Consider the following 25981-nt stretch of genomic DNA (forward strand, 5'->3'; position numbering starts at 1 on the left):
GCAGAGCTGCCTCACCCCTCAAACAGCAGCACCACTGCAGAGTGGGGTGACATGTTGCTCCATCAGTGTTGTCCCTGTGCAGTGTGGCAGTGTCAGACATTTAGAGGACATGATCAATAATCAATACTGGCAATGATGAATCTCTTCTCCACGTGTGCACCCTATTTGGATTCTGCCTGGGACTTAGCATCTTGCTGCAGGACTGTCTGCTTTCTGTTGGAATCCTGGATGCTGAGAATTTTAAGTTTTCTGTGCTTAAAGGCACAGACCCACCAGAGAACACTGCATTTGACCTGAGGTCGTGGAACAGGCTTTTAAAATTGATTAATAGCACTAAGATTACAAGAGTGTACTTAGTTAGAAGTGTGTAATATCACAAAGTAGAAAACTTAGAATTTAAGATTTTAAAATATAAAAATAAATATGAAGCAAAGTAGAAGTTTTAAAGCTGAAATAAGTTGTTCTTTACCTTCTTCCTTCTTCATCATGAGTTTAAGTGATATTTTGTGATTAGACAGAAAAGTCCGCATTGCAGACTTCGGGGGATCAGTTATTGGGTTAAAAGGGAAAATAATCTAGGTGTCCTTTCTTAATTAGATAGCTTAGTTTTAAAAGACCTTGTAACAAAAGTTAATTAACTATTTTGTACCTCACTAATTAAAAAACTACCAAACTCACAATATCGAGACTGTAACATAAATAAAAAATAATAAACACCTAAGTCCAAACATAAAATACCATCTCAAATACCTTCAATCCCAACCTCAAAATATAAATAACTGGTGTACGTGTGAGGATTCAATCTTTCATTCAACTACACTTCCATCAGTTGGCCCTCTGCCCTGTCTTCCAGCACACCAATAAATCAGGAAGCTTTCCACTGTTTTCCCAGGTTGTGGCTCATCCAGGCTGGGGATGTTTGGCACCTTGTGGGAGCAGCTTCTCCATTCAAAATGCCTCTCCACACTACCTCTGTTGGTATAGGGAGAGCCTTCTTCAATGAAGTCCTCATGTGCTTTTACACTCTTTTTCCTTCTACTTGGCTGCCTAGAGTAGACAGAGAGTGACATTCTTCATTCCAGCTGGTTTATACAGAGGTTAAACTTGGATTCATTAGTCTAATAGGTTTCATTGACAACTTTTTGTCCCCTACGGCTTTTATCCTTTTTCCCACCAGGAATACCTAATAAAAAGAACTGGTTAAATAAAACAGAATATTCTTTGGTTCCTCTCCATGTTTGTACCATATTTTTGTATGACTTTGCTCAAGCAGGATTAGTAACAAAGCACCACCAGTGCTGGTGCTGGTGGAGCTTCACTTGAGTGAGATTTCAGAAAATCCACCATGTCCATGTAGCCCATGGGAGAAACGTAACCCTCATTAAACAGGAGGCTGAAAGCCTTGGCAGTGCCACGTGTGATGTGAGTGCTTCTGGCAGTGTCCTCACAAAGCTCTGCCAATGGCTTCCAGTGCTGCCCTCCAGCACTGCTGCTCTTCCAGCACACGGCCCTCTGCCCCTCAACCTTCTGCTCTGCTCTTGTGCCTTTAAGCTGCTCCTCCGCTTTCCTCTTTAAAACACTGCAGTTCTGACTTCAAAACCAGGGAAATTCTCTGCAGTTCAGACCAGCAGACAAGGGGAAGGATGCTGTGCCATGTGCCACGTGCCTCCAGCCTGCCCCTGCCTCATGGCACGAGCAGTTCGAGCTGAGAAAGAAGCTGGCTCCCAAATTAAGCCCAAAAGGGCTTTGTTTCCACCCTGCTCTGGCATAAATGACTGTGTAGGTCAGTGTGGAAGGATGAATCATGCCATGTGTCCTGTGCATATTAAACCCATGTTCTTTGTCTCGGGGCACATGCAGGTTCCTGGTGAGAGCTGCCAGGGTGGGCGCCCAGCAGGGCTGGTTTCCAGCCACGGCACAGAACTTGCTAGAACCACGGGGCAGCTGGGATCCAGTACTGGTTTATGCAGTCACCCTGGCTGAGGGAGAGCAAAGAGAATTGCGTGGTGGTGGTGGTGCATATGCAAAACTGAGACACTCAAGGTTTCATTCCCAATTTTCTCTTTTTTTTTTTTTTTTTTCCTGGCCTAGAGCAAGCCACTTGAAATCTTGTTTTCCTGGCTGTGCTTAAACCACATATGTTTGTTTCTGATCAGAGAAGACCTAAGCACTGTTCATGGTCTGAACAGAACCACAGCCTGCTCCCAGGGATGCTAGTGTAGATTAGCAGTGAACTGGGACTCTTACCCAAATATCTTACCTACTATGGTTGTCTTTGTGCTCTATAAATCAGATACATGTGAACAAACACCCTACTCAGAGGGTATTTCTGTAAGAATAAATGCATGGCTGATATTAAGTACAGTAAGACATTCTGTTTCATTCCTTTTAGCTCTGGGATGGAGGGTTTAGCTAATTTGTTTATTGATATTTTTCCCTGGATGCAGTGGCAGCTTTACCACTAAAACACTGCCTCAGTTAGGAAAGCAAGGAAGCAAAAAAAAAAAAAAAAATCTTCAGTTCTGCCATTATCCTCCAAACAGCTTTAAAACTTTAAAGTGAGGATAAAATCTCAGGTAATGTTTGCTGACTTCAACAGAGACCTAGAGCTGAGCCACCCACCTCAGGCTCCCTTTTGGGCACAGCTGTCCAGATTTGGGTTTGCTTTGGAGGAAGCTGAGCTGTGCCATTGCGTCCCCTCCCTGCTTTGCTGAGCTCCTCTGGTGTACGGGGGTGTGGGGGGAGAGCCTCTGGTGTCGGTGGCTGCCCTGGGCTGTGCATTGTCCATGGTGTGACTGTGGGGTGGGGTGAGTCCAGGCTGGGAGACGGGCATCACAGAAGGACAGGCTTTGCATGTTTTCCCCTATAAACCCCATGTCAGGTGGCAGCTGGAAAATGGGACGTGCTTCTGAACACTGTCAGCATTCTTCTTAAGAGCTTTTTTCCCCTCTTAATTGCTCTGTAACCCATTTTGATTAGTCAGTGATGATTGCTGGGTCTGATGATAGCAAGTACTCATTAGCACGTGGGCCAGGGGCAGCTCCCCAGAGCACAGAGATTTACCAAAAGGGAATACAAGAGACATGTGGGATTCCAAAACAGGAAAGTGAAATTTTAGGATATAATACAGCAGCATATTCTCCATTGCCATCATCTGCCACAGTCCAGAGGACGACACAAAGGGAATTGAGTCTGCAAAATACAAACTCATGTAATTATAACAGTATCAACCTGACTTTAGCCACTTGTGTTAGAAACAATTACCCCTCCCAGATATTGGCCTTTGATTGTAGACAAGAAATACTCAGGGGATAAGCTTAAATTTAGATAGCAAATTAGAGGCATCAATTAAAAAAGAAAAGCAAGTCACTTTGAAAGTAGCTACCCATGGTGCCATGTGGTGAACATCAGGGAGCTCTGCTCCATGCCTAGGGGTGCTGGGTGCTGCCACCAGCTGAATGAGCATCATGTCACAGCAGTCTCTTGTGTGTGGGTGAGGTGGGGCCATTCATTTACTTTTGGAGAGGGCAGCAACCTGGAAACCCAAGGGCCAGGGTGATCTTTTGGCAGTGGGCTTTCTTTGTACCAAGCAGAAAGATCGAAGTGTTCTAAACCCCCTGATGGGGAAGGAACCTGTGAGAGGCACACAGTGCTGAATCCCACTGAGGTCCCTGGGGCACATGGACATGCCCAGGGACCTTTATTTCCAGAGTGAAACTGCCCGAATCTATCCCAGCACGAGGCACAGAAAGTGCTCTGAGCTTGTTCTTAAAATGCAAAAGCAAAGTCATTCCTGTGGAGATCGCCTTCATCCCGTGCCTTGCAACCCTCACACATGGACCAGGTGAGAGATGGTCTTGCATTGTACTCTGGGATCCATGCATTTAAAGAATCCCAAATCAAGAGATTTTACAAAAAAAAAAAAAAAAATATACAATCAACCTATACCTGTGTGCTTGCAGCACAAGCTTTGCAAACACTTTTTCCAGTTGAAGTAGCAGGAGGATCATTTTTAGCACCAGAGGCAATTATTCTGGTCTGGAATTTCAAGACGGTGTTGACTTTTACCACAAATACACAGAAGAGATCAGTTTCAGCATTTCACAATAGCAGGGTCCCAGGAAAATATGTCCTCAGCCAGACTAATGGGGACCCAAGTTCTAAGTGGAGAAGATATTCCATTGTGTAAGAGGAGAGAAAAACAAGGAAAATCAAGGTATTGTCTTCTGTTGTTATCTGCTGGAGGCCCAGCTGAATTTCTGCAGATGGCAGATAGCTTTGCCAGCCTTCACAACCCAGTGGCTTTTCTTCCTGTTTGTTTTGTCTCTAGGGAAACATGCAACATTTAGCAATTAGATGTCGATCCAAGTATTCAGCAAGGTCAAGGAAAGCTTTTATGTTTTTAGAGTTTTTTCCTCTAACATAACTAGTTTTACAGAATGTGCTCATGAGCCTCATATTGAGGCAACAGTGTAGGAAAAACTCTGTGACTGCAAAGTGCACAATTTAAAATGCAGAAAAGGCACTTACTGGGAACCAGGGAAATAGGAGGTGTGGATGAAACAGGAGCTTCCCAAGAAGCCCTGGCAGCAGAGCTACACCTGGGAGAGATGCTGCTTTTGCCTTATGAATTCTTACTAACTTCACTGGAGTTTTGCAGATAACTTCACAGCTTGGGCCCATCCTCACAGAGACCCAGTGGTAATAACTTGCATATTGAGTGTTTATGCCTTTTTTCCTTCTTATATTATGAGGTTCAACCAATTGTATTTTATTCTGTACTGTTGCTTTCTTTTGCATCGTCTGATGTCCTGCATATCACTCCATCATTCTTCCTTCCTTTGCAAAGTTGCTGCAAAACTTTTCAGCATAAATGGCACAGTACTAATAAAAATCCCTCCATTTCTCTGGTGTCAGGAAGGATGCAATAATTAAACATATGTCTAGCATTCTGTAATACAAATTGATTTGAACTTTGCTGAAAACCAATAAGTAATAAGGATTTGTTGGCTTTTTTACCACTTTGTATGACAGCAGAAGAAGATAGTATCAAATCTCACATCCTGGAACACTCTGTTAAAAATAACATTCAGGGCAAAAGTGACTGGTAGTGGATAAAGGCACATCCAGGATCCTGCAGAGCTGGGAAATGCACTTGCAGCCCCTGACAGTGCAGAGCAGTTCCTGGGTGTCTGTCAGAGTCATCTTGATGTAAGATGATGCAAACTGGTCTGCAGTTATCAGAATCCCATTGTGAAGGCAGGAGAGGAGGATGAGCTCATGTCTCTCCAGCAGGCAAGCCCGTGATCCAGGATGCCAAGAGGAGCCACAGGGTACACGAGGATTCAGACGTTGTCTTTGGCAGGAAGCACCAAAGTCAAGATCCAGAGCCAGGAATCAAATTCTGCTGGGAAGGGCAGAGGAAAGAGACAGCAAACCTTTTGTGGAGCTCATGTCGTCAGTAGTATTTCCTCAGACTCAGGAATTTTTCCTCAGGAACTCTGTGGTCAATTTTGCAATCAGATTTTGCTGAGAGAAGCTCACTTTGGTAGGTCAAGGGTAGACTCTTCCAGAGACCCTGTGCTGATGTTGAGTAGCACCAAGTCTAACACTGGTGAAGTCCTCATCTGGAGCTCTTTTTATTTCCTGCAGAGGCAATAAACTTCTCTTTATCACACAGGGAGATCCTGGCTGCAGCATCAGTTAGTTCAGCAGCAGCAGGGCTTGAAGCAGAGGAAGAATCAGAGGTTGAAAACTGGACCCAGCAGGAGTTCAGAGTGCAAAGCCATGATGTTGCAGAAATTATAGAAAAGCTGGCAAAGCCCTCTTGTTTAGCACTTCAGGCCTTGTGGCAAGCTGGGCTGGTTCTTGTATTTTCCAATCAGCCCTGGCAGCAGCATTGCAGAGCTTCAGTCAAAACCCCACAAGAACTCAGTGAGAGCCACTGCCTGTGGAGGAAACACAGAGTTAATGCACCTGGAAAGGCAACAGCTCCCCAGAATCCCTGAAGGCTTTGTGGAAAGGCTGTCTGGCTCCACAGCAAGACCTTGCCTATATGTAGGGAACTGATTCAGAACAAAGGTCTCTCTGCTTTGCCTTGTGTGAAGCAGGGTTTTCTCTGTATTGAACATCTGGGCCAAAAAGGCTTTCCCCAGCTCCTTGGTGATGTGATGACTCCAACAGAGGATGAAATGTGACCATGCACCTTCCATCCTACCTCCTCTCCCTCCCTGTGCCAGCCTCATGCCCTGGGTCCCATGGGGCTGGCTCTTGGTGCAGCAGCTGGAGCTCTGCTGCAGTGATGGCAGCCTGTGAAATTCAACATGAAACTGCAAAAGTCTGGCAAAAAAACTTGCTGTTTTTCCTTTCCCATGACATTCTTACCTTACTTTGCCTCTGCTACACTTGCCTGTGCACAGGGTCTCATCTAAAGGCTTAATGAAATTGCAGGAAAGACTGTCCATGATCCACAAATGTGCTGATTGGGCCATGTTTGACCTGTACAGCCCCTGGGCAACAAGCCAACGGGAGCTGTGTTTGTGAAAGCTGGCCCTTCCCCACCCATTCCTCATGGAAAGAAGGGCAGCAGCAGAAGTTAAACAGGATAAAGGTCTTGGATAAAGCCATGTCAGTCTTGGTTTTACAGCCACTTTGTATTTCCTGTCCACTCCTCTTTCTGCAGCCCGAGGTTCAAAAAAGCCTGATGAGGCTGACAGAAATCTCTCCATTATCTTGAAATGAAGAACCATTATCTTGCCTCTGACCCTGAATCATATTTTTCTTTGCAAGACTGAGCTGCTGGCAAAACCTTTGTCTCCTCCCAGTCTACCTATTGCATTTCATCCTCATGAAAACCTGAGATCTGAACTATGTTCTGTGGTTTGTGTCCCCTTCTGCCTTATTTTTATTCCATCCCATCAGTAGTGTTGCATGGTGGTGGACTGAAGTTTATCTTTTTATAAATAAATTGGTACATGCAAATCGATATTCAGGACTCGAAATTGCCAGTTCTTTCCTAACTTTTACAAAAATAGCCAATTTTCTTATGGAATCTTAAGAGATACCTGGTTCAGATGATTTGCACGGCTCATACTAGACTGAGGTGTATTGGAAATATCCTCAGCATTTTTCTAGCATACAAAGACTTTATTCAGTGGAGTAATTAAAAACACAAAAGCTTCTTTGTTAAAGTACATATGGAGCATGTTCTTTTTAAGTCAAACACAATTGGTATTGATGAGAATATTCTGCTCTGAAGAAGATCAGAAGAAGGATTTTATGCCAGCAGTGTTGATCTGCTCAGGAAAATGAGGAGGCTGAGGGGACAGTACAGATTTCCAGGGGACTGGTGCCTCCTCAGCTCAGCTGTGATATCAGTTGGCAGCTCATCTGGAGCTGGCAGCTGCCTGTCCTGCCTGTCCTGCCACTGAGTCACCCTGCAGGGCAGTTCTGCTCCCCAGGATGGGTGTCATGAGCTGGTCAAGTGGTGTCTGACAGGTTATTTTGAAGGAGGTGTTGCTTTTCAAAGAGAGTTTCACTGAAATGCTTACGTTTAAGCATTTTATTTAAGAAATAAAGAAATCTTAAGAAATTTTAAGAAATTTTATTTTGGGCTGTGCCCATGGCTCCTCAAGGACACTGCCTTGCATTGCCTCCAAAGTTTTTTGTTCTTACCTCTCCAGAGTGAAGTGTTCTGTTTTTCTAGATTACTTTACATATCAGCTTTTGATGTTTTCAAGTGATATAAAACAAAATATAATGCCAATTTGGATTTTTTTACTGTATCAAAATCCAGAATTCTGAACAACAAACACATTTCCTTGGAATTTTAAGGAAATACCGAATTTATTTTGTTTTATTTTTTAAAATGGACAAAAGTCCAAATCATGCAATTTGCCATGAGAAACAAATAAAAACAGATACTAAGAGTGACTATGAACTTTAAAAGGAATGACTCAGTTAAAAAAAATACCTTTTCCTCGTCCCTTCTTTTTTCTCTTTGTGTTAATTATCAGTGAAAATACTCTTGCAGGATCTGGAGCTATTTAAACCAGATAAAATCTTCTATCTCCTTGACACTGTTATAATTTCAGCTTCCCTTCCCAGCTTCAGGCAAAAAGGCAAACAACTTAGTGATCTTCACACAGTTATTCTCAATTTTGTCTTTTGGGATCCAGCCCTTTTGGGTTCAGCTGTAAGTCAGTTTCTGAGCCGGGAACTTCTTTCAAGGGCACATATTTTGGTGTGAATTCATCTCATTTAGGAAGTATTTGAGTGGAGCTTGAAGGTAAACAGGAAATACTGCTGATTTCCAGTAGCAGGTAGAGTCGATGAGTTTCAGACACATTAGAAGAGTCATGGCTGGGCTTTTGATTTAGCAAACAGTAGGAAAGGAGTGAGTTTGGACAGCATACATGTTGCCCTCTTCATGGGAGTAGACTTTTGTACCATCTAAACCACAGCAGAGACTGTCTGGTTTTATTAGGCTTCAGTTTTCCTGAGTGTAGCCAAAGCAAAAATCCCAAGCATTTGGGCTGTTTCTTGGCTGAGCCCCCTTGCCTTGGCGCTCGCTCCGAGCCTGTTGCTGCTCCCGAGGATGATGGAACGGCTCCCACTGGGAGCTGGATCAAGTTTTGAGCTGCTCCTCGCTGCTTGTTTATTTGTCCTATTCTCTGGGCTTGGCAGGTGGCATTTTTGCTCAGTGATTCATTCTCCAGCACATGCATTTATCTGGGCTGACATTTTAATCATGCAAATAAGGATCTCCTTAATGAAGAAAAAAATTAATTTCACAACTGTTGCTACAAACACAGTGACAGTCCTGCTAATGTCATTACATTTATAATACAATCAGTGGCTTTTCCATAATTGCTATAAACTGGCGCACTTAACAACGGAGTAAAGGTTACACAAAGAGCTGTGAGACTGCCCTTGTTCACTGGCTTTTTCATCCAGGGTGTTTGGCACTCTTCATATGTCCTTTTGAAATCTTTTGGTCACCACTGCTTCATTGCTTGTACCGCAGATGGCTTTGCCTTTGTTGGGGGAACAGACAAAATAAGTGGCAAGGAGACAACTCCTCTGTGACCTTTTGTGGCTTCTTGTCTTTCACATCACAGTCTGCAGGGTAAACACAGTGACTCATTCTCTTTCAGTAAGTAGCTGCCTTCCCAAGGTTTTGTTATTTGCAGGATTTTTCCGTTAGAAAATCTGCACCCAAAAAGCAGCAGGATGTGAGCTGTGAGCAGCCACTTTCTGCCTTCAGATCACTGCAGATTAAATAGGCAATTAGGAATGAAAATTCCTGGGCAGGATCATATCTTTGTCGTCCTTCCCTCCTCCTAAACCTTCCACAATGAGCTTCATTCTTTGGTTCTCCTCCAATGCAGTGTATCAGTGACAAGCTTAAAAAAACAATTATATAGCAAAAAAGCAGTCAGAAGAAAGGGCTTCCTAAGGGGAAAGGTGATAAAATGCTCTAAAATTAGCAGAAAACCAGTTGCCTGTGGAACTGAGGAGTCAGCACTATTGTGCAGTGTCAGCCTGGGATGAGAAGGAGCTGTTTCAGACCCAGTGTCTTCTCTTGGTCTGTGACATGCTGTCAGTGAGGTACCCAAGGCCCAGGTAAGGACCTTAATTCCTAGTGAAGGGGGTTGGGAACGCTGCTCTGGTCTCAAGGTGATATGAATCACCCTCAGGTTGTGTTACCTCTGCATAAAGGTATTTTCAGGTTGGCTTTTGACCTTTTGTTTAGCAAGGGAGGGTTTAAAAGTGCTGGAAAACATCTCTCAGAATAAAACTCTTGAGCTCAAGGTACTTCCCACAGGCATTTGAGGTAGTTCCTTTAGAGCATTTAATGTGTCAATATTTCAGTTTTTACCCAAATGGGATGAGCTTCCCTGGTGGCAGAAATGCAGGAAAAGCAAAGCTCTCAGGAGCAGCAGGTTTGCTGCCAGACCTTTGGGATTTCTCAGAAATGAAAGAGGAGGAGGAGAACAGTAAATGAGTGGAAAAAAAGCACAAAAATAGGGAAAGAGCTGGAGAATGTCAGCTGGGGAGGCTCATCTTGCCAGTGGGCAATTCAGAGCCCCTTCCAAGGTCACTGTGGCCCGTGTTTACCACCATACCTTCATTGGTTAAGGACATAATATATTTAATTGACCTATCTAAGCTGGAAAACTCCTGGTGTAGGTGGAATACTGGACTGCATCACCCAGGTGAGACCTGTATTTGCACCAGCAGCAGTCACTGTGTGTGGTATAGACTCAGTAGAAGCTCAGGAATTAAAAAAGTCACTGCTTGCCCATGACAGGCATGCTCCAGGTGTTATTTCTTTGCAAAGCATCTCAAATGGCCTCAAGTTGCACCAGGTGAGGTTTAGATTAGATATTAGGAAATATTTCTTCACTGAAAACGTGGTCAGGAATTAGAATAAGCTCCTCAGGGAAGTGGTGGATGCACCATGCCCTGAAGCATTCAAAAATTATGTGATTGTGGCACTCAGGGTCATGAGTTAGTGGTAACATGACAGTGCTGGATTAATGGTTGGACTTGCTGATCTTAAAGCTCCTCTCCAACCTTAACAGTGCTCTGACCCTTTGATTTTATCCCTGGGAACCAGAATGAGTGTCTGTGTGCTGGACAGACCTACCAGAAACTGGGACCACACTGATGAGGGGAAGACTAAGACCTTGGCACAGACCTTCATTTTCACTGCCTCCCTCCCCTTAGAAAATGTGCAAGTCTGCTGCTCAAAGAGACTTTGTCCATGGTGCCTTTCTGTCCTGTAAAGGCTTAGAATCACAGGTCAGGAGATCAGTTCACACGTATTGAAGCAGTGCCTGTGTCTGGGCTGTGAAACCTTTATTATTATTACTCAGGATATTTCCTCTCCCATATTCACCCCACGGATTCTCAGTGGGAGATTGCATGCTGTGACAAGACAGTTTGTCGCCTTTGCATCAATTTCCAAGAGCCTGGAACATGCCATGGCAGTGAAGAATCCTTTGCAGTGTCGCTGCACCTCTCTGGCTTTTCATGCAGGGGTGACTCTCACAGGTATTTTTATTAGATGCTCGCCATTCACTGTAATGTGTCTTTTTATCTAATGCTGGAGCATATCTTCAGCAAGAGCTGCAACAACCAGAGCAAGGGTTTGTAACATTCTTCCCCAGCCAGCCTTCACAGCCCCAGTGGCTTTTTGTCTCAGAGTGCCAACCCACAGAGTTGAAATGTCATGGATCTCACCCTTGGTCACCAAGGAAAAAAAGAGAGTATGAGCGCTATGGCTTGCACAACAGTTTTTATTTGCTTTTGGTTTTCCAGCCTTTCGGGGTTACCCTTTAAAAGACTGTTTTCTGCAGGGGCTAGATCTTGGAGCTCATTTTTTAGCAGTAGCTGACATTTGCCCAGAACTGCATGACCCCAGGATCTGGAACAAGTAGCAGTGAAATTATGAGGACTGGCTGCTGCCACTTTACTACTCTGACACAAAATATATCCTGGTTGTCCCAGTTAATCTTCCTTCTTTCAGACAGAAGTGCAACAATATCTCCCCTTATGCTCCTGTGCTGGTACCACAGCCCCAGCCCAGGCTCTGGGTTATCCTTGCCCTCTGTCTGTGGTGTAGCATCCATGCCCAAAGCCTACAGAACACCAAGTTCTGGTGAAGAATTAATTCTCTGAAGTGAGAGATGCTGGACACTGTGTGCTGCTGGCACGCCAGGGCTGGCCGACGTGTGCCCTGGCAGGCTCCTGCTGCCTGTCTGCATTCCCTCCTGTTGGCCAGGAACTTTTCCCAAACCCTTTGGTCTTCTACAAGAACTTTGATTATTTCCCCCCTGCAGCTGTAGAATGGGACATTTTCTCTGCTAGGATCCACTGGCTCTTTCACTGATCCATTTCTGGGATAGAAGAGGGGTCTTGAACCCACAGATGTTTACACTTCTCACCAGACATTTGTTCTTCAGGAAAACAACAGAAACCTGACCAATGTCTGTTGTGCACAGTCCATTCTGCCTTTACATCAGGAAGAAAACTGTAATTTGGAAGAAAAGTGTTTCTGAGCCTTTACTTGCAGTTGTCTGACTGAAAAAAATACCCTTCCACAAAGCACAATAAGAACTCATTAAAAAAGGGTTATGGCCAAAGCTTGAGCTGATGCTCTCTAGTCCAAGAACCCCAAACCCTGTGAGCCCTTCTGAGCTCACAGGCAGGGTGGTGGCAGCTACTTGTACCACAAGCAGAGCATGTCTCACAGAGTCAGCAAAGGAAAATTTGTCTTCAGAAAGCAAAATCAGTGCGTGAGCAGTCATGTTAATGGCTGCTGGAATTTCCTCTCCCCCTTCCCTCCCTCTGCTCCCTCCCCCTGGAAGGACATGGAAACTGTTAGTTGGGGCGTCAGCTGCTGAAGATAAAAGTGACATTTCTGAGACACATCACACGGGGGAAGCTGAGGTGTTTTGATCTGTCTTAGGCAAGGCTGATGGCAATTTAAAGAAAGTGTTTTTGTACGTGCTGAGATGTCATAATGCTGGGCTGATGGGCAGAAAAGCTGCTGGTGGAAAAGCAGCTTCATAGAGGAGTTCTCTTGCAAGAGAGGCTGTGGAGGCAGGATCTGATCTTTAATTAACTCAGATATCAGAATGGAAACCACAAATATTTGCAAGAAGTTAAAAAAAAAAACCCCAAAAAACAACTAACACGTAAGATAAATATTAAGTATTGATCTGAACCCCATAGTTTTTCAGTCCATTGCCATCCAATCTCTTCTGCTTTAAATGCAGACATTTAGTGTTAAATATGTTTTTCAGTGCTTTAATACAAACAGTTCTTGCAATTCAATGTTACAATGCACACAGCTAGAATATATTAAAAATGATAGGTGTTTTCTAGCTAGAGGTGATCCTGTGTTAAGTCAAAGGAGAGCGTGCAGCTAAGCCAGCACTGGGGCCTGGCTCAGCAGCTGGTTAGACCTTTCATTCTGCATCTCTCTTCCCAGTCTTACTTCCCTTCTGCAGTTTTCCTCTGTGAGAAGAAAATCCAGCAGTATGCCATCTTTATATGGCCTCTGAAATTCAGAGTGGACTTTGAAACAGCACAAAGCTCCTGTATCCTGAGCATGAGGTGCTGCTGAGCCCCTTAATGCTCCACAGCTCGTTTTGTTTAATTCAGAAATTAAACCTCAGTTATGCGAGACTGCAGTAGCAAAGAGTCAACACTAGATAGCATTTTATGTTTGTTTTGAGGAAGAAAAGCCTTTTGTTCTTGTATTTAGATAGGTTCTGAAAAACTCCAAGCACATATTTTAGACATAACTAATTGCCAGTGTTTTATGGTGATCTATACGGTGTCCTCTATAAATTCAGAACAATAGGCAACAAATCTTTTTTTTTGTATTGTTTACTTGACATCATTGCATCAGTATAAATTTATGTGCATTTCTAAAGTGATTAATGATGTTTTGCCTCTGGGTGCAGAGGTCAGAGGCTTATATTTGCAATTTGCAAGGGCCATGTTCCTGATCCTGTTAACATCAATGTGAAACCTCCACCAGGCTAAGGTGCAGCCCATTGTGCTCTTGTAAGTGCAGTGCAGGGAAATCATGGCACAAGCAGCTACCTGAGCAGCAAAGGAACATTGCTTGTGATCTGCAGAACAGCAAAAAGCCTCAGGGTGGGATCTGGCTCGTGCATTGGGGCACACTCACCTTTGTGTGTGGGTATAACCCATGTGAGAGCCATGAGCTTCTGGGTGCCAGCTGAAGTCCAGAAGGGACACCCTACAGCATTTCAGAGTACACCAGATTCCTGCATTTGGGCAGTGGAGTCACACCCCTGATGTCCACTGACAGTGGTGGGAATGAGAGACCCCACCCACCTCAGCACCTGCATGAAAGTTCTTTGACTCAGGTCTCTTGATCTTCAAGATGAATCTCATCCTTCATGAAGGATTAGGTCCCCGAAACCTGGGCATGCATTTGAGGTGCCCTAAGGTGTCGGAACCCAGGACATCCCTCTGGCTGCCCTGGCTGTCTTGAGACCCTGGCAGGGGGCTCGGAGACCTTGGCACAAAGTCAAAAACCCCTGTGGCTTCGATTTTAGCCCGTGGGAAAGACTGCCAACTCTGTATGAGGAATTACAAGCCACAAGGGTTTGAGTAGTGTGGTACTTGAATTAACACAGGGTGAAAAAGTAGAATTTTGGGGCTTTTTAGAATGGGGTTCAAGGGGAAAAGATGGAGGGATTTGGGCGTGTCCTGACCTTCTCCTTCTCCTTCTCCTCCACGTCTTGGTGTGATGGTAACACTTTTCTATTGGTTTAAGGTAGAGACACACTGTCCAACATAAATGATACATATTGGCACGTTATTGTGAACATAGTACACGTAGTTTTTAGTATAAAATGTAAACACCACCCTAGAGGGCAGACAGAATGCCATGGCTGACTTGCTAGACAGAGCTCAGCAGGTCAGAGAAAGAATGTTACAGATAAGGGAAAATAAACAACCTTGAGAAGCCGACCCTACGCGTCCAGACTCCTCCTTTGGCTGCTGGGGCTGGGAAACAAGGACTTTTACACTCTTGGGGTCACCTTGACAACCAGACCCCAAGACTAAGGTGCCTTTCCCAGCTTCCAGATGTTGACCCAGAAAATTATAAGTATCCTACAGGGTTCCATTAAAAACTCTAAGAAAGTGTCTTGGACACCCTAAGGTCTCTCAAAGGGCTCTACAGCCCTATGCTTTGGCAGCTGCCTCCTGTTCTGCACATCTGAGCAGACACCTTCAGGCTCCACTGAAACTGGTTATAGCCAGAGGGTTGATCCACATGGCTGCAGCATTGGGTTTGGGTGCTCTGTGGTGGAAGAGCCCTCCCCAGCGCAAGCACAAGCAGAATATGACCCTATTTGCCCATATTCTACAGAAGAATGGCCACTGTGGGGTTCTTGACACAAGGTGGAGTGAGAACAGGCAGGGGACAGATCCTGAAGCATTCCAGCGGCTGCTGCAAGCGAGGGGCTCCCACACTGAGAAGGAGGTGGTGGAGCCCAGCTGTGGCAGGAGATGTGCTGTGCATCCCCAGGGCTCTCCTGTGAACGCAACATCCAGAAACAGCACTGCAAAACTCTCCTTCAGATATGCTGATAACACAGGAACTTGAGGCAGCTGTGCCACAGTGTCTTAGGATAATTACTTGGCGTGGCTTTAGCATATGAAATTGGTTTTGAAGGGAATGACACGAAGTTGTGTCAGGGGAGATTTATTTAGGTCAGATATTAGAAAAATGTTCTTCACCCAGAGGGTGGTTGGGCACTGAATAGGCTCCCCAGGGCAGTGGTCACAGCACCAAGGCTGACAGAGCTCAAGAAGTGTTTGGACAATGCTCTCAGGAACATGGTGTGACTCTTGGGGTGTCCTGTGCAGGGCCAGGAGTTGGAGTGGATGATCCTTGTGGGTCCCTTCTGCCTTGGCATAATCTGTGATTCTGTGCTCTTTTTATGCAGGTCTAGTGAAGCTGAGCAGGATTTCAGAGCTTTGAATTTTTGGTTTCTTTAAAACACAGAATTTCAGATTTCTTTGGTAAGGGTTTGTAGCATGACTCATTTCTTACCGTCATTGCTGCCCCAAGACCTCATTTTTAGCATGAGTAGTTAGTTCTGATATGTGACATGAATCTGAGGTGTCTGGGATGCTCAGAAACCATGGCTCGTGCTCACACCCTCTGCACAGGGAAGCAGGGGCTGGAAATAGCGGTAATTTGAGGATCAGCTGAACACTGAGGAGCATCTTGCTCCTCGTTGGTCTGTTGGGACATTATGAGCCCACCCAGAGTTCAGTCCAAATTTTTTTGAGTGCTGGTCCTCAGTGCTGTGCCAGAAGAGCCCAGTCCAGGTATTCAGCCTTGCAACAGCTGTGTGAAGACCTCTGCGTGAGCCCTGGGGGATGCTGGCATTTCCTTCACTTCATCACAGTAATAATCAGAATTACGGCAGTTTAGGTGGAAAAGGAAATATAAATAGCAGTAACAACAACAAACCCAAGAAAAAGACCCTCAAGCTCAAATTAAAAGTGTTCAAGTGTTTCTTTTTGATCTTCCTGGGATCTGAATATCTTGATGCTTACCCCAGTCCAGGAAGTGAGACAGTTGCAGCCTGAGTTGCAGAGCTACTGCTGGCACTGGAATCCTGGTTTGTGATGCAGTGTTTGGCTTTCTTGGCCCTGAGCCTTTCTTAAAGGATTCATCTATGAATGCACAGATGTGCCCATACAGGTCTTAACTCTGTGCTCCTCCTCCAAGCTCTGCCCTGCAAGTAAATCAAAAGCATGGTGGACAAATGTGGGATTCCTTGCAACTGTATGTTCAGATTAATTGCACCTGGGCATTGCTACCAGGGATTCATAATGGAAGAGAAAACTGGATGAGTTTAAACTTTTTGAATTATGATCTATTAACTTAATTAATTTTTTTTTGAAGCAGTGTCCTTGCTTTAAGCAGTGCTGTTTGCACAGCAAATGCTGTTATCTGCCCCATGAACCTCCAAATGCAGCACCTTGCAGAAATTATCTTCCTATTTGGGGCAAAGAATTTATCCTTCCTTCCAAACAAAATATTGCAGAGTCTGATGCCATGGCTGAAAACAACCTGCAGCCAAAACTGATTCCTTGCTGCTAGGTCAAGATAAGGTGCTTTTAAACCAAAAATCAGATAGCCCCGAGCAGAGGGCTGCAGTGATCTAAGAAGATCCATTAAAAGCCATGTCTGCAGAGGTTTGCCTGTAGCTTTCCACTCCCAGCAAGAAAATGCTCACACGTGTCATCTGGTCCGTGCTGATTGAATCTAAGTATGGTTATGGAGGCAGGACACAAGAAATTATTCCAGGAACTGAATTCTTTGTGATTCTTAAATACACTTTTAAAAGCAGTAAAAGGGAAAACACAGAGTGATCAGTGCTAAATTTACTACTCTTGACCTAGCATGCATTCAGACTTCTGATTGCAATTTTATGGTTTCTGTTTAATAATCTTCCAAACCTCTGTTTTTGTGGGAGGTACGTGTGAAGTTGTCACTCTTGGCCGAGAAAAACTCTTGCCTGCTATTCATATGAGCTGCAAGTTGTGTGTGCTCCACTGCAAAATGCAACACTGGCTCCTCTCTGATGCTGCCACAACCCTCAAGGCATGTTTGTACAGGGCTGCTTCCCTTCTCCATCATCACAGGGGAGATGGTGGAGTCTCTTACCCGCTCAGGATGGGAAGGAAACTTCACCAGTGCAGGTTTCCATGTGGGATGGGCAGGGATGCACCCCCTGCACGTCACTGGGGCATCAGGGCAGGCTTTTGGGAACAGGGGTTGAAGACACAGCATCCTCCTCCTCCTCCTCCTCTGCACCTCTGTGTCACTCCAGGGCTGGTGCCTGGGTGCTGAACCTTCCAAAATCTCTTGCAGTTTTATAGATAATAAATATGCTCAAGCATTTTACAGCAGTAAATGATAAACTGTGACGAGTGGGAAGGTAACTATGGCTGGCTGCCATTGCTTTGCTGTAATTCTACCCAGGGGTGCAAATGACCCCCAAAAAAGTAAAATTCAGCTTTTACAGTCAGGTAACATCCACATTTAAAGGCACCACTGCCTGAAATGTTGCCTTACATTTAATACCCATTTACATTTAAAGGTATTTCCATCCCACTTTAAAGGTGCTCTGGTTTTCACAAGGTTTATGGTATTTAAAAAAAAAGCCTCTATTGTGTTTCCTCATGTTTAAGAAAATGTAGAAAAAGGAAAAGAGGATGAAAATAGCCACTCAGCAATACTTCAAGCCCTACAAGGGGCACAGGAATGGAACCCCTAAGACTTGCAGAAAGTGTAGGATATTATCCCCATCAGCCAGCAACACCATAGTTTCTCTTTTAAAGTTAGTGCTTAATAAAAAAAAAAAGTTCGAAACAACTTTCTGTATAAGAATGTATCTTTTTCCAATAAAGTTCCCAAATCTGAAATTTCAAGTAATTTTTCCATCTTATAAGGCATTTTATGTCTTTCTCAAGTAGCAGATGAAAATATTAGGTAAGGTGGGGGAAAAAAAAATCACCATTTTTCTAGAAAATGTTTGAACAAAAATCTGTTAAGTAGAGAGAAAGCACAAATGGGAAGTCACTTCAGCTATCAGTGTAGTATGTTTTTTGTTTTTTCAGGATTTATTTGCAGTAATAAATCTTTGCAGACTGCTGACTTGCCTGCTCCTTTTACCTCCTCCAGGAGTTACCCACACAGGTTTAATAGATGTAAACTAAATTGAGAAGTTTCCTCAGTGGTTTAAAACAAGCCAAACTCGTTGCTGTGCAGAGCTTGGAGAAGGTGGGAACCTCGTGTTGAACTGTAGGGGGTAATGTTGCTACACATACTCTGCCTGCCAGCTGCACAAGGTAGATAAAGCCATCCGCTGTTTGGGTTATTATGTGGCACTCTGGGAAAGAACAAAAACTTGGCATTATTCACAGAGACCTCCTCCCTCTGCCCTCGCCGTGGCTCCTTTGCAAGGGCACCCCAGTCTCCAGTTCTGACATCTCCACGTCGTGGCTCTGCTCCGTGGTCTCGGTCTGGAATTGTGTGTGCCTTTACAGCCTAGGGTCATGCTTTGTATTTAGTCTCCTTTTGGTCCCTGTGGCTGGCCCTGCTTGGTGCCAAAACACCCACTGATGCAACGTTGGCACCACCTGGGGAGAGCTGGGCAAGCGGGGGGACCTTGGGCAAGATTGCCTCAGTCTGTGGGGTTGGTGGAGTAATGGGATGGTAATGCAGTCCTGCTGCAGTGATTGATTGTGTTTTCGTTCTGGAAGGAGGTGTAACACAATTAAGAAGAAGGGAGAAGGCTGAGTGGAGATGTTAGCCAAGAGTGTTGGGGAAGTGACAACCCTGTCTACCTGTGGGCAGGTGGGTGAAGCCTTTCCTCACTGCACAGCTCCCATAAAAGCAGGGCAAGCACTGGAAGGGGCTCCCTGGCTCTGCTGCTCATCACTCAGTCCCTTTCACAAAACTGAATCACAAAACTGAATTTGGCTTCTGCACAGGTAAAAATATTAGCTTGAGGTGATTGTAGCAACATTCACATCTGAATTTTGTGATCAGATACTTGGAGCCAAGAGAAATGAATTCGGTGGAAGCCAAATTGAGTGGCTTGACATTTGCCCCCCATCTTTGGGGGGGTTTTGTGTTCCGAAAATAAAAAAGGTGAGCTGGGTCATCATTCTGCTTTTTGATGCACCAGGCTTTGATGAGGCCATTTTTATCAGCCACGGATGTGGATACCAATGAGCACCCTCATTCCAGCTGCTCATGGTGTGATACAACATGTGCTCCACATACAAGAACAAAAGATGTTTCTTTTCCATTAAGACATCTGTTGTGATTGAACCCCAGCTGGCAACTTTGTTTGCTCACACTCTTCCCCTCCCTTTGCACCATTTTTGGAAGCAAGACAAAGTAAAAATCTTGGGTTGAGATGAAAAGAAGTTAATAATTGAAACCAAATAATTTATAATATTATAATAATAACAAAAATAATAATAATTGTAATGGAAAGGTGAGAGAGAGAGGAGTAAGCCCTAAGACAAACAAGAGATGCTCAGCACAGTTCCTCACCTCCTGCTGACTGATGTCCATCCAGTCCCTGAGCAGCAATTGGTGGCTCCTAGACTAACACCCCCAGCTTATATAACTGGACATGAGGATCTGTGGTATGGAATATCCCCCTGAGCAGTTGGGGTCAGCTGTCCTGGCCTTGCTCCCTCCCAGCTCTTGTCAGAGTATGGGACACTGAGAATTCCTTGACTTGGGGTAAGCACTGCTTAGCATCAGCTAAAACAGCAGTGTGTTACCAACTTTATTTCCACATTACGTTCAAAACATAAATTTGTATGAGGTATTAGGAAGAAAATTAACTCTGTCCCAGCCAAAACCAGGACAACATCTGAGCTGATCTTGGAGGTGCAGTGTTTGTTACTCTGCATTCCCGAGAGCTCTCTGGCACAGCTGCTGTGTCTGGTGAGCCCATGCCTCTGTGGGAGAGTTTAATGATAAAAAGTGGTTTGCTGTAGGGGCAACACAGCTCCTCCGTGCCTCCAGGCAGCCAGAGGGAGTTGTCTGACACACCTGACAGCCTCCATCACAGCCTGAGGTGATTGCCAGCACAGCCAGCTGTCCATACCGCCAGGTCCCTGTGTGTACACCAGATCAGAGTTACGGCTTGTTCTCTTGAGAATGACAAGGAATACTGCTGCCCCTAATTGAGTTCTGCTTTGCCCTAATCCTGTGCTGTCAGAGCTGTGAGATCAGTCATGGGCAGTGTCCTTCCCCATTCAGCCAGAGCTGAGCACTCTCAGCATTCCCCAGTCCCACGTGGAGACTGGATAGTGTGAGTGTAGCTTTTCCTCCTGTCAACACGAATATATTTGTGTTATGAACCAGTGTTGCATCCTTGCCTGGCTGGTTATGTGATGAATGACACTCCTGGGGTTATTCCAAGGTGATACCAGCAGAGAACAGTGAGGAGTGCTGATTTGGGATACAAATGCTGGAGATGAGCAGAATTAATGGACTACTAAATCCTGCACGTGCCAGGGGAGAGGAGGGAACAGCAACAGGCTTATTGTGCCTTTCAGTCCTGAACAGAGGCTGTATCAGTCTCCCAAAATCTGAAACAATTCATAACCTGGTTTTTAGGGATTTTCAGGAAGGATCTTTCTTTAAAAGTGCCTGCATGGGAAAGGAATCTGTTAATCTCTGCTAGGGTTTCCCTCTTCCTTTGTGATATAGGCTCCTGACTAGTGGGCAGGCTGGAAGGTGGCTGCAGATTTTCTTGCCAGTTTTCCATCAATTTGCAGGCTGGATGTTTCTCCTCGTGGCATTGTGGAGGGGAGGAAAGTCCTGGCTGATGCAGGATCTCAGGTTTCACTCCAATGTGAAATAGGACTTCTTGTCCCCTGTGTCAGGCTTTGAATTGTAAAATGAACAAAAGGGGGGAAAATGTGAATGCTTTCATTCAGGAGCAGCTTGTGTTTTCTTTGCATGGCCACAGATGACTTCACCAGGGAGGTTGATGTTTTATCCTTACAACTTAGTTTCCTGCCCCTGCATGCACATCCCATCCTATCCATGCAAAAGCCCTTTCCTTCCCTTACCTATCCACTGAAAAAGATCTTATGCAGGGCTGCAGGGCTGCCATGGTAATGAAGCTTCTCTATTCACAAGAACAGATTTTTTTTTTTTTTTTTTGTGAGAGCCCCTCTTCCCAAAGGAGCTGTGATAAATGCAAGGAAACTTGGCAAGAACTGAGTTTTCACTTTTTTTTTTTTTTTTTTTTACTCTGTGTCTGCCACATTGAGGCTCTCAGGTCTGATCACAGCACAGCTAATGCAGGAAAAATAAAGCTGCTCCCAAGACAGACTGACTGACAGACTTGTCATGATGATAGTACACACATTTGAAATATTATGGCTGATTTCTTGAAAATCATTGCAAGGGAAGCTCTTTCCTTGAGAGCATGTGGTAAAAATAACACCTGCTTTGCAGACAGTGGATTTGGCAGCTGTGAAGATAAAGTGTAGGCATCTCCAAAAGCTCTATACATTTTGCTTTACACACCAAAAAATAATAGGATTTGTTATAGAAAAAAGGCAGGATGGATTGTGAATTCCTAGCTACAAGGGAAGGAGTGTGGTGGGGGAATATGTCTCAGTGGAACTAATACAAAAACCATCAGCTGTGCCTCTCACATGAAGGTGCACCACTCATTTCTCATGTGGAGCATGGCTCCAGTAACCCATCCCCTGTGCTGCTCACTAGAGCTGCTTGGCAAGACCTCAAATAATGTTGCAAGATGCAGCCCTGGTTATTTGAGCATGAGGAATTTCATTTTCCTCTGTGGAGATGTTTTTGTGCTGGATCCCACCACAGGCTGCAGAGTCCTGCCTGGGTTCCTGGTGAGATCTCAGAGCCTCACTTGCTCACTTCAATTATTAACTTTTTTTCATCTCAACTCCTGCAACTCCTGGTGAGATCTCAGAGCCCCCCCTTGCTCCTGCAGCACCAGTGTTGGAACTGCTCTGCTCTTGATGGCTGCAGACTCCAGCTCCTTTGTGAGAGGCTGCCAGATGAGGCAGCGTTGCTTTAGCAGGGCCAGTGGTGCCTGGGGAGTCGAGATAACATTCTTCCATTGCTTTTACAGAGGAGGCACAGATGGGTCTTTGGTTCAGAATATTAAAGGGTAGAAGAAACGAGTTTCTGGACAGGAATCCACATGATTATCACATTGACTGCAGGAAATGGTGGTGATGGTTCTCACTCCTCAGACAACCACCAAGGTATGGTGGTTCCCTAACTTAGTTTGCCTTGGTGGCTAATCACCTTTCACGTGAAAAAAGAAATGTTCTATGGTTCATTGACAATTGTTGAGCTCTACCTGTCAGCCACCGGTTCTGGTTTCCTGTCTTCTAAGGAATTCCTTCCTTTGAATGTATTTATGCTCTGTGATCAAACCAGTTTTTGGTCTTTTTCATGAAGCAAGCAGCTGGAACTTCTCAGTTTTTGTGTTAGGCAACTTTTTCACTTCTCAGGTCTTTCTGTGGTTTCTTACTAAAACTTATTCCATCATTAAAAATCTGTTCTAGAATGTTGCCAGTTAGAACTACATTCAGTATTTTAGTTTCCTTACCTAATCTCACCAGTGGTATACTTATACAGGTAAAAGTTACCTCTCTGGTGTTTTATTACAATGTTTCCCCATCCCTTTGTGAGTGTTTTTCCACATTGCTTAAGAAAATATAATGTTGAGCTATTTATTCATGGCAAGTTTCAGTATTACAGGATACAATCATCTAGCTTTTAGATTTGCTAATAGCTGTGTTCCAATCTTTATGCACTTATTTTTGTTTTATTTATTTGTATTTCTATAAAACAGGCATTTTTTAATAAAAAGATACACCTTGCCAAGAAATCCTCACACCTCCACATGCTATTAGAACAGACATAGAGCAGACATATAATTTACACAGCCTGACCTTAATCACTCAATAGCTTGACCATAATTAAGAAGATACTTTAAGTTAATAAATGTAAGCTCAAAAATTTGGGATTGAGGAATGAATATCATGGTATCAAAATGAGGGGCAATGCTGGAAAAGACAGGTTCCCATAAACATAAGAGGGCAGGTGAAGTCTCCAGGGAATCAATAGGCAGTGGAAGGTTTGACACAGAAAGAATTTGGGTCTCTGAGTACAAAACTGCAGCTCTGACTGCCCTTCTCAGCATTTAGGTGAGCAACACTTCAGGAACTTCTGAAGTTCTTTACTTTCTGTCTTAAAGACAAGAACTGTTAAAATGTGAAAATAGAAGATCAAATGTGTCAGGCAAAGCATCCCCCAGGCCTGTACCTCATCTCCAGTGGAGATACTTCCAGTGACACTTCCCCAGAGTCCTCTCAGCCTTGCAGTGATCTGTGATTTGGGACCTTCCCAAGCCAAGAGTGTCGTAGTGTCAAAAAAAATCTCTGCAGGGTTTTCTGCCGTGCTTGTGTCTGCTTGCCGTTGGAAACTTCTGGTGACTACCACATCCTGTGGCCATGCACAGCTTAATGATTTCTGCATAAATAACAGCCCTCCTAAATAACAGCCTGCTGTCTGCTGGTTTAGTTCAACCAGTCACAGTTCTTGTGTGGGAGGAGTTGTTCTGGCTCCCTGTGTACTCACAGACCTGTACCTCTTCTCTTGCCTGTGTCTTCTACAATCCTGGGATTCATCACATCATAGAATTGTTTGGGTTGGAAGGAACCTCAGACATGACCTAATCTTCATGCCATGGTCAGGGACACCTTCCACTAGACCAGGCTGCTTAAAGCCCCATCCAACCTGGCCTTGAACACTTGCAGAGCTGAGGAGAGACATCAAAGAGTGAAGGCCATACTTCACATAAACTGCACTTACCCTCCATGATGCCCGCAGAGATGTGATTCCTTGAGGGTTTGTACTTGGCATGAACTGGGATACCCATCCCAGTTGCTGGCAGCAATAAGGGTGATTTTGTTGCGAGCACCACGCTGTGAGAGGAGGGCAAACATGGCATTTGTGGTTAACCAGGACAAGGATGAACTTTAAGTGGACCCCGAGCAGGAGCAAAAGTTCTAAAGGGGGCCTTGCAGAATGGCTTTATGATAACAAGGCTCCATTAAAGGAGCCTTCTCCGGGAGTTCTTCAAGCACAATTGGCTGATGTCAACAGCTTCTTCTCAGGCACACACAGGAAACAAGCAAACAGCTGATATATTAGTTCTGGCTGCTGTTCTTCATCCCCACCTACCCACTAGATAAAGCAGCAGTGTCTGTGTAGATTTGAAATGACAGCAAAGAGTGCTGCTGGGCTATATTTTTATTTAAAGGCAGGCAGGAAAATTTTTACTTTTGTTTGCTTCTTTGAGGCAGACCACAGTTGTATTTAGGTAACTTTGATGTATAAACTTGATTGTTACAAACAGGGCAACAAGAAGCATGCTCAGAGCTCTTGTTTTGGTTGACAGCAGTACAGCACTGCTCCAGCAGCAGCTCCTGCAATTTTACTGCAGCAGCAACATGCAGATAACATTCAAAAGAACTGAAGCTTGGAGTTGGACTTCCATGGAAATTACTGCTAAGCTAAATCTGTGGACAATCTCTGCTTCTCATTTATTTTAAGCATTAATAAAACAAACTGTTGTTTATTTTAAGTGATAAATTAATTTTCAAGGGAGTTTTCTCCTTACATGCCAGCTACTTGATCTAGACTGATGTAGTTCTGAGCTAGCAGGTATCCCTCTGAAATGAGTGGCACAAACCTCCTTGGGCATCTTAAAACATCCAGAGAAGCCAGATGTGATATGATGTGATATGGGTTACCTGGCCTGACAGCAGATGTAGACAAGAGCCAAACTTTGCATGGTGAGCTGTCACACTGTGGGTTGCAGCAGCTGAGCTGGCCCTGGACTGGCTCCTGTCTCTCTGACTGGTTCCTCAGGGTGTTTTTTCTCCACTCAGGTCCTTCGGAGGCCTTCCGATTTGTTGAAAAATATTTTTGAGATCTCCTCTTCCATACCTCCCTGATTCAATGTACAATGCTTTGGTTTAAGGGGGGATTTTGCTCTTCAGAGACAGGAAATCCCTTCCTGGTTCAGCAGAGGAGTCCCAGGCTGGCTCGAAGGAAGACCCCGTGCTTCCTCCAGATCCATAAATGTGGCTCTGGTGTTACTGGCCTGAAGTGAGAGACCTGAGAGATCCCCACAGCCCTAAAAGCAGCCAGGGACTTACTACCATGGCAAGAGCATGTCAGGGAGTCCTTGGCTTTCCATATGGCTTGTGAGGAGGACCATGGAGACTAAGATCCCTCAAGGACCATCCAAAGAGCCAGGAGCACTGCTGGGAGACGTGCCTGATGTCAAAGTGATGCCCCAGGAGCTCCTCCAGCTTAAGAATTCCAGGCCAGCAGTGATGACCAACATATTTTGCAGAACCCAACCACAAACTAAAGCAAAAGAGTTTGCTCTGCACACCAAAGAAGCAAATTAAATGAAGGAACTATTTGAAATAAACCTTCCCAGCATTACCTGCTCTTCTCCCAGGGGGCTGTTCAGCACAGGGCACACAGGTGGGGTAGGAAGATGGCTGGACTGGCTGCTGTCATGTTGAGTCTTTCATGGACAAACAGGTATTTCCACAACCCCACTGATGCTGGAAGGAGATGGGTGTTGCCTCTGTGACTCCTTTGGGGCTCAGGAGCAGGTTGGTGTGCAGTGAGGCTGTGTTTTGATTAACTAATACTGTGACTAAATGGATCCATCACAAGTTTCCTTGGCTGATGAAGCTACCTTGTGACACAACAAACTGATTAGATTTTGTTGGGAGCCAGAGTGTGATTTGTAGGGTGCATTTTAAAACCACTGTGCAGGAATCCTGATAC

General features: G+C 44.6%; 1 long non-coding RNA gene across 1 annotated transcript in view; it reads left to right on the forward strand.

Moving 5' to 3' along the window:
• LOC137463459 (uncharacterized) overlaps positions 1–18006 on the forward strand; it is a 38986-nt gene extending 20980 nt beyond the window's left edge. Inside the window, exons 2-3 of the long non-coding RNA XR_010993925.1 lie at positions 15504–15579; positions 17767–18006. This is a non-coding gene — a long non-coding RNA (uncharacterized lncRNA). The remainder of the gene's footprint in view (positions 1–15503; positions 15580–17766) is intronic.
• Positions 18007–25981: the final 7975 nt, after the last annotated feature.

This window comes from Anomalospiza imberbis, chromosome 1 (assembly GCF_031753505.1).
Source record: "Anomalospiza imberbis isolate Cuckoo-Finch-1a 21T00152 chromosome 1, ASM3175350v1, whole genome shotgun sequence".
Classification (NCBI taxonomy): Eukaryota; Metazoa; Chordata; class Aves; order Passeriformes; family Viduidae; genus Anomalospiza; species Anomalospiza imberbis.